Genomic DNA, 9,044 nt, shown 5'->3' on the forward strand with positions numbered 1-9,044 from the left:
TTTTGTCTTTCAGCAGATTTTTTAACTTAAATGTATGACATGTCATTTTTTTCCAGAAAATAATTTAAGTTTAAATCTTTTTTCAAGTTGAAATAATAGGACATGTGAGAAGCCCTGGAAATGTTTTTATAGCACTATAAAATGTATTTCTTGATTATGAATTTGTTTCAGCCTGGAAAAGATTCTGAACATAGAGATACAAATTTTCAGTTAAACTCTCATTATCTAAAAGTCAAGGTTCCATCTTCCCACTATAGGTCTGCTTTTGAAAGCAATTCAGGTAGAACCATTTAGTTCTGACTCAGTCCCCAAACCTGCATTGATAAGAACTAGTCTTATATTAACTAATATTTTTTGAAAAGACTATAAATATGTACTGATTGGGAATGTTTAGAAATATATATATATAAACAAATCTAGGAAAAAATGTAGGGAAGCTATATACTTATAGCTACATACAAGCTGATGTTTTAAAATTGGACTGATAGTTGACAATTACATCAAATGAGACCCCTGGGAAGCAGATATTCAGACAGTATAAAGAGTTCAAACATCAGGGGGTAGTGACTAAGAAAGGAAGGCAGGGAAGAAGCAGGATTATGCAAGGATAGCCTCAGTCTTCAATGCAGATCTGACAGAAGCTCTCAACAATGGGGAGTTCTGGAGCAAAGACTGCCTATTACAAAAGTTTTGTGTTGGGCTGTTATGCCCAGACATTGGCTGGGGGCTGCTTGAAAAGATGGTGGCCTCAGCATGAAAGCTGAAGCATATTCTGAAGATGTTGTAGTTGGGGGCTATCAGCTAACTACACTCCTTGCACTGGAACAGCTGGTTCTTTGAAGAAACCTGAGCGGAGGACCTGCAGGACTGCCACAATGATGATGATAGTAGTTATCATTGAGTAGCTCCTACTCTCCAGACACCATAGGTTCTCTTTACATATATTATTTGTAACCCTTGCATCACAGTCCCTATATATAAGAATAACCTTCATTGTTCAAATGAGAAAATTAAATATAGCTAGTAAGTTGGAGGCTGATGTGTTCAGTTTATTGTAAATATGCCCATAAACATTTCTGACAAAAATTTTCCTAATAAATTATTCCAGATTATGTCTTGTACCAACAATCAGTTTAAGAGCTTTTAAGCCAGAAGGGAAAGAAAGAGTGAAAGATTCCAGACTTGACATCTTACAAGACGTACCTATTGAAAAAGAGCATTTATCAGAAGGACATGGTTGCTTCATGGAGTCTAAAGGCTGAAAAGGCAACTGATTTCTAGAAATAAAGCTGCCTGTCTCTGTTTGATTGTCTATCACTCTTACTTTCTACTCTACCTTTCTACCCATTTCTTTGCTTTTGCTATCCTAGATGTTCTCTCTCTCTCAGTCTTAAGCTCTGTCTCTTTTCCTTGGTCTCTCTTACTCTCTCTCTCTCTCTCTCTCTCTCTCTCTCTCTCGCTGTTCACAATCTGGGTTGGTCTCTGTCTTCTCTTTCTCTTTTTTCCTCTCTCCTTCTCTTGGTCTTCCTCTTTTTCTCTCCTTCTCTGTCTTTTGCTTTTCATTCTTCCTCTCCTACCTCCTCTCCTCTTCTCTACCTCTTCCTTCATCTCCTCTCCATTCCCCTCTTCTCCCTTCCTCCCTCTCTCTCTTTTGGCCGTCCCATCCTCACTTTCTGTCACTTTCTTTAGGTCTTGTATCTTGTCTGTTTCCTGACTCTGTCTTTCACTCTTTCTTGCTTTGTCTACCTGTCTGTCTGCCTCTTTGTATCTTCAAGAAGTAAAAAATGAGCCTACATCCTACTTTATAATTTCTTTAACTTTGATGTTCCATAAGTGAAAGTATCTATATACATTTAAAGTTATATTTAAACCAATTATCCTTGCTACATATATTTTCACAGCTTCAGAAATAACTTATAATCTCTTTCCACAAAAAGTACAATAATATACTAAGAATTAAATGCTGAAAGCAAAATACCTTTCTTAGCAGTTAACAAAGATAACTGAAGCACCATTTCCTAACTCAACACTCTAATTAGCTTTTCTTTCTAAATTAGTAGTAATTTCAACCAAGGTATTCATTTCAACAAAGGTATTCTCATATAGTTGCTATGCCATATAGAGTTTTCTTGGACGTTGTTTGATCTAGCTCAAGTGAGAAAATTCTTTAGTTTCCTGTGAAGTGGTTTAAAATTTAATGAACAGATTAAGGATTTTCTTAGTATCATATATTAGGACCTAGTCAACTAACTTTAAATTGTAGTTTTACTATACTAAAATATTTTATTTCTTTCTGCTGTTCAATCCCTATTTTATAAAAACATTTATAGAAAGCAAATTCCAGTACTCCTGGTAAGAAAAACAGAGGCCTTTTAACAAGTACTCCATCTTCAGAGACAGCTGGTTTTGTGGTAAGTATTAGCATTTGACACTTGTAGTATCTGTTTTCTGGCTCCTCCTCTCCCCATTCTTCTATTTTTCTTATATCAGGGGAATATTGCCTATGGAGAATAATATCTGTGTTTTCCTGTTGCTTAAGCACACTTTCAATGGAAGTACTCTATATAGTGCTAAGAGAAGGAAAAACTAGAGTATTGCAGCAACAACCAGGATTCTTACCTTTTTTTCCCTTCAATTTTAAAAATTGTAGTGAAATATATATAACATAAAATTTATAATTTTAACCATTTTTAAGTGTACAGTTGAAGTATATTCATTCACATCATTATGCAACCATCACCACTATTCATCTCTACAACTTTTTTCATCTTGCAAAACTGAAATTCTGTATGCATTAAACAGTAACTTCCTGCTCCTCCCTACCCGAGCCCCTGGAAACCACCATTTTACTTTCTGTTTCTATTAATTTGACTACTCTAGATACCTCATATAAGTGGAACCATACAGTGTATGTCCTTTGTGACTAGTTTATGTCACTTAGCATGGCATCTTCAGATTCATCTATGTTACAGCATGCATCAGAATTTTATTTTTAAGGATGAACTGATACTCCATTGTATGAATATGAAACATTTTGTTTATCCATTCATCTGTTGATGGACAATTGGGTTGCTTCTACCTTTTGACAATTGCGAATAATGCTGCTATGAACATGGGTGTACAAATGTATGTTTGAGTCTCTGCTTTCAATTCTTTTGAGTATGTATCTAGAAGTGGAATTGCTAGAGCATATGGTAGTTCTATTTTTAACGTTTTGAGGAACCACCACACTATTTTCCATAGTAGCTGTACCATTTTACATTTCCACTAGCAAAATGCACAAGGGTTCCAGTTTATCTACTTCCTTACCAGTGCTTGTTATTTTCTTTTTTGTAATAGTCGTTCTTATGGATGTGAGGTGATATCTCATTGTGGTTTTGATTTGTATTTCCCTAATAAGGATGACATTGAGCATCTTTTAATGTGTTAATTAGCTATTCATATATCTTCTTTGGGAAAATATATATTCAAGTCCTTTGTTTATTTTTGAATTTTTAATTGCTGAGTCGTAGGAGTTCCTCATATATCTGGGATATTAACCCATTACCCAACATATGATTTACAAATAATTTGCCCCCTTCCATGGGTTGCCTTTTCACTCTGTTGATAGTGTCCTTTGATGCACAAATGTTTTTTATTTTGTCATAGTAAAATTTATTTTTCTTTTCTCACCTGTTCTTTTGGTGTCATATCTAAGAAATCATTATCAAATCCAATCTCATCAAGTCTTCAGTCAAACATCCAATGTTCCTCTTCAGTGTGAGCAATCCTCACAGAGGTCCATGCAGCAGCTTACATGGCAGTGTGGGGACTGCTCAGGCACAAGGAGATGAAATCCAGTATTTTTTGTAACAACACTTAGGCATAACGTCCATGGTCTCCACAAAGGACATGTGTAATTACAATGTCCCTGCACTCAGGGAAACCCAAAGTATTTTATATAGTGCAGTATTTATTTATTTATAGTGCATTTATAGTTTTTCCTAGAGATACAATTTTCCAATCAGACATTATTTTTACCATAAGCAACGTTGCCTAGTAACACAGCTGACATTCTTACACTTATCAGGTTCCTAGGGAAAAGGAGTTACAGATTTAACCAAGAGATGCTCATGATGGAAGAAAGGGTTTTGTTAATACTCTGCTCACAGTCTTTCCAGTGGCCCCAAAATCAATACTTTTTCCAGAAAAGGAGTATCTCATTTTTTATTGATTCTTGGTTGATATTTGGAGTTAAAATGTATTGATGAATAACAAATGTATCAAAATGATTTTTTCATGGCAAAACTAATTTAGTGACTATTTTACAAGTATCAACATTTTTAAAATTGAGGTACCATTTACATTTTCTAAAACTCAGTTTACTAAAGTGTATAATTCAGTGGTTTTTAGCGTACTTACAAATTGTGCAGCTATCATCACAATCCTATTTAAGAACATTTTCATCACCCCATTCATTAATAGTCAGTCCTCATTCCCCCATCCCACCCTCTAGTCCCAAGAAACTACTGATTTAGTTTCTGTCTCTGTAGGTTTGCTCTTTCTGAGTATTTCATATAAATGAGATCATATAACATGGCGTTTTGTGCCTGGTTTCTTTCACTTAGCATAATGTTTTAAAAATTCATCTATATTATAGCAGGTATCGGTACTGCATTCCTTTTTTATGACCAATGTATTAGTCTGTTTCCACACTGCTATAAAGACATACCCAAGACTGGATAATTTATAAAGAAAAGAGGTTTAATTGGCTCACAGTTCTGCATGGCTGGGGAGGCCTCAGGAAACTTACAATCATGGTGGAAGGGGAAGAGGCATGTCTTACATGGCAACAGGTGAGAGAGAGCATGGAAGAGCAGGGAAATCTACCTTATAAAACTATCAGATTTGAGGAGAACTCACTATCATCAGAACAGTATGGGGAAAACCACCCCCATGATTCAATCACCTCCCACCAGGTCCCTCACTCGACCTGTGGGGATTATGGGGATTACAATTCAAGATGATATTTGGGTGGAGACGCAGCCAAACCATATCAACTGAATTATATTCCATTATATAGATATACTGTATTTTGTTTATCAATTCAGTTTATGGGCATTTATTTCCATTTATTATCTATTATGAATAATACTGTTATGAACATTTGTTGACAAGTTTTTGTTAAACATGTGTTTTCAGTTGTCTTAACTATATACAGTCATCCCTCAGTATCCATGAGGAATTGGTTCCAGGACTTCTCAAAGATACCAAAATATGTGGATGCTAAAGTTCCTGATATAAAATGGCATAGTATTTTTTTGTGTGTGTATAACCTATGTGCATCCTGCATACCTTAAATCATCTCTAAATCAAACAGTCATTTTTTTGGAAATTTTTAATTTGGTACAGAAATATGTGGTGATTTCAGTAACCTGATAGAAAAATGGATATGGCAGTTAGGAGACAGTTCTATGTTAGAGATAGTGATGTAAAAATCTCTGGTGTTCAAATGGTAGGCAAGAAGATAAGAGAAGAATGCTGGGAAGTTTACATTTAAAGGAAGGGCAGGGGAAATTATTATAGGAGGTATGGTTGCTGAGTAGATAAATTTCATTTAGTAGGCATTTGAAAATGTTTGGATGACTGAATAGAAAAAATGTATCATAGCAAACAAAAATTGCTAATTAAAAAATAACTTTCAAGTCAAAGAATGTTATAACCCATTTTACAGATTGATTTGTCTCTAAACATGCATCTTTTGAAGAGTTATTTCCAAATGTCAGTAATTACATGTATTCAGATGAAATTGTTCCTGTGTCAAGTTTACAGGAAAATGCTTCCAATGAGATGGTATTTTCAGCTTTTCTTTAATTACTTAAAATCATTGCTTTTGCAATGTTTAACTTCTACAAAAGAATAATGTGTTCTTTTATAGATTGATTTGTCCTCAGTGCAAAAAGCATCTTTTGAAGAACTATTTCCAAATGTCAGCAATTATGTTAATTCAAATGAAATTGTTCCTGTGTCAAGTTTGCAGGAAAATTCTTCAAATGAGGTAGTATTTTCCATTTTTCCTTCAATTACTAAAGGAAATAATTACTGGTGCATTAGATACTTTGTATATGAGGTGCTTTAAGAAATCTCTTAACATATCAGAAACATAATTTGCAAATATTTTATCCTATTCTGCGGGTTGCCTTTTTACACTTTGGTTAGGGTCTTTGATGCAAAAAATTTTTTATTTTTTATGAAGTACAATTTGTCTATTTTTTTCTTTTGTTGCCTATTCCTTTGGTGTCCTGTGCAAGAAATCATAGCCAAATCAAATGTCTGAAGCTTTTTGCCTTTCCTTTCCTTTCCTTTCCTTTCCTTTTTTCTTTCTTCCTTCCCTTCCTTCCCTTTCTTTCTTCTTCTCTTTCTTTCTTTGACAGAGTCTCACTCTGTCCTCCATGCTGGAGTGCCAGGGTGCAATCAAGGCTCACAGACTCACGATAGGCTTGACTTCAGGGTTTAGATGATTCTTCCACCTCAGCCTCTCGAGTAGCTAGGACTGCAGGCGTACACCACAATGCCCAGCTAATTTTTTGTATTTTTTGTAGAGACAAGGTTTTGTTATGGTGCTCCGGCTATTGCCCTGTATTTTCTTCAAATGTTTTTTTTGTTTTAGGTCTTGCATTTAGGTCATTGATCCATTTTGAGTTAATTTTTGTGTATAGTATTAGGTAAGGGTCCAACTTCATTCTTTTGCATGTAGATATCCAGTTTTCTCAGCATCATTTGTTGAAGAGACCATCCATTCCCCCATTGAATGGTCTGGCCCCCTTGCCAAAAATGATTTAAGCATATATTTGAGGGTTTATCCCTGGGCTGTCTATTCCATTGATCTATATGCCTGTCTTTATGTTAGTACCATATGGCTCTGATTACTGTAGCTTTGTACATTTTGAAATCAGGAAGTGTGAGTCCTCCAACTTGTTCTTCTTTTAAATTATTGCTTTTACTATTCAGGATCCCTTGAGATTCCATGTGAATTTTAAAATGGGTTTTTCTGTTTCTGCAAAAAAACATCATTGGGGTTTTGATAGAGATTGAATGGAATCTGTAGATCACCCTAGGTAGTAATGGCATCTTAACAGTATTACATCTTCCAATCCATAAACATGGGATGTGTTTTCATTTATTTATGTTTTCTTTAATTTATTTCACCACCGTTTTGTAGTTTTCATTGTGTAGGTCTTTAACTTATTTGGTTAATTCCTAAATATTCTTTTGGATGCTATTATGAATTGAATCGTAATTTCTTTTCTAATTGCTTATTGTTAGTGTGTAGAAGTTCACCTGATTTTTGTGTGTTGACTTGTGTCCTGTTAATTTGCTGAATTCATTTATTCTAATAATTTTAATTCAATCTTTAGGGTTTTGCACAATGATACCATGTTATCTGTGAACAGAGATAATTTTACTTCTTGCTTTACAATTTGGATGCCTTTTATTTCTTTTCCTTGCGTAATTGCTCTGGCTAGAACTATCAGTAGTATGTTGAAAATGCAGACATCTTTGCCTTTTTCTTCATCTTAGAGGAAAAGCTTTCTGTCTTTCACCATTGAATGTGATGTTTACTGTGAATTTTCATATATGGCTGTATTAGTTCATTTTCACATTGCTATAAAGAAATACCGGAGACTGGGTAATTTACAAAGAAAAGAGGTTTCTTTATATATAGAAAAGAGGTTGCTTATGGCTCCTCAAGCTGTATAGGAAACATGATTCTGGCACCTGCTTCTGGAGAGGCCTCAAGAAGCTTCTAATTATGGTGAAAGGCAAAAGGGGAGCAAGGCATCTTACATGGCCAGAGCAGGAGGAAGAGAGAAAATGGGGAGGTGCCACACACTTTTAAACAAGATCTCACAATAACTCCCTCACTAGAACAGCAACAAGGGCATGGTGCTAAACAATTGAGGACCACCCCCATGAAGTACCACTCCCATCATCCAGTCACCTCCCACAAGGGCCCACCTCCAACATTGGGGATTACAATTTAACATGAGATTTGGGCAGGGACACAAATCCAAACCATATCAATGACTTTTATTTTGTTGAAGTAGTTTCCTTCAATTCCTAGTTTATTGTTTTTATCACAAAATGGTACTGAATTTTGTCAAATGCTTTTTTGGCTCAATGGAGAAGGTCACATGTTTTTTCCTTTCATCCTACTATATGTGATATATGACAGTGATTGATTTAAGTTTTGCCAAATTAAGCAGAAACATTGATTGATTTTTGTATGTTGAACCATCCTTGCATTCCAGGAATAAAACCCATTTGGTTGTGGCCTATCATCCCTTTAATATGCTGCTGAATTTGGTTTACTAGTAATTTGTTGAGGATTTTTGCTTCAATGTTCATAATGGATATTGGCTTGTAGTTTTCTTTTCTTGTAGTGTCCAGAAAAGACACTTTGTTTGACTTCGGGTAATGTTCATCTCAAAGAATGAGTTATGAATCATTTCTTTCTCTTCTTGGAAGGTTAGAGAAGTGTTGGTATTAGTTCTTTAAATGTTTGCTAGAATTCACCAGGGAAGCCAACAGAATCAGGGCTTTTTCTTGTTGGGAGTTTTTTCATTAGTGATTCAGTCTCCCTACTAGTTCTGTAGGTATATTCCGGTTTTCTATTTCTGCATGATTTAGTATTGAGATGCTTTGTGTTTATAGGTATTTGTTTATTTCATCTAGGTTATGAAATTTGTTACTATGCAATTGTTCATAATACTCTCTTTGTAATTCTTTTCTTGGTAGAATTGGTAGTAATGTCACCACTTTCATTTCCAACTTTAGTAATTTAAGTCTTCTTTCCCCTTTTATTAGTATTTTTCATTAAAGGTTTGTCAGTTTTGTTGCTGTTTTCAAAGAACCAATTTTTGGTTTGATTGATTTTCTTTATTTTTTTATTATTATACTTTAAGTTCTAGGGTACATGTGCATAAGGTGCAGGTTTGTTACATATGTATACTTGTGCCATGTTGGTGTGCTGCACCCATCAACTCGTCAGCACCCATCAATTC

The 9,044-nt window shown here is 34.9% G+C and overlaps 1 long non-coding RNA gene across 1 annotated transcript in view; it reads left to right on the top strand.

Annotated features, from left to right (window-relative positions):
* Positions 1-2,321: 2,321 nt before the first annotated feature.
* Positions 2,322-9,044, top strand: part of LOC108523399 (uncharacterized) — a 51,017-nt gene continuing 44,294 nt past the window's right edge. Inside the window, exons 1-2 of the long non-coding RNA XR_001883803.1 lie at positions 2,322-2,411; positions 5,918-6,037. This is a non-coding gene — a long non-coding RNA (uncharacterized LOC108523399). The remainder of the gene's footprint in view (positions 2,412-5,917; positions 6,038-9,044) is intronic.

The sequence above is a fragment of the Rhinopithecus bieti genome, unplaced genomic scaffold (genome assembly GCF_001698545.2).
Source record: "Rhinopithecus bieti isolate Rb0 unplaced genomic scaffold, ASM169854v2 scaffold_74448, whole genome shotgun sequence".
Taxonomy (NCBI): Eukaryota; Metazoa; Chordata; class Mammalia; order Primates; family Cercopithecidae; genus Rhinopithecus; species Rhinopithecus bieti.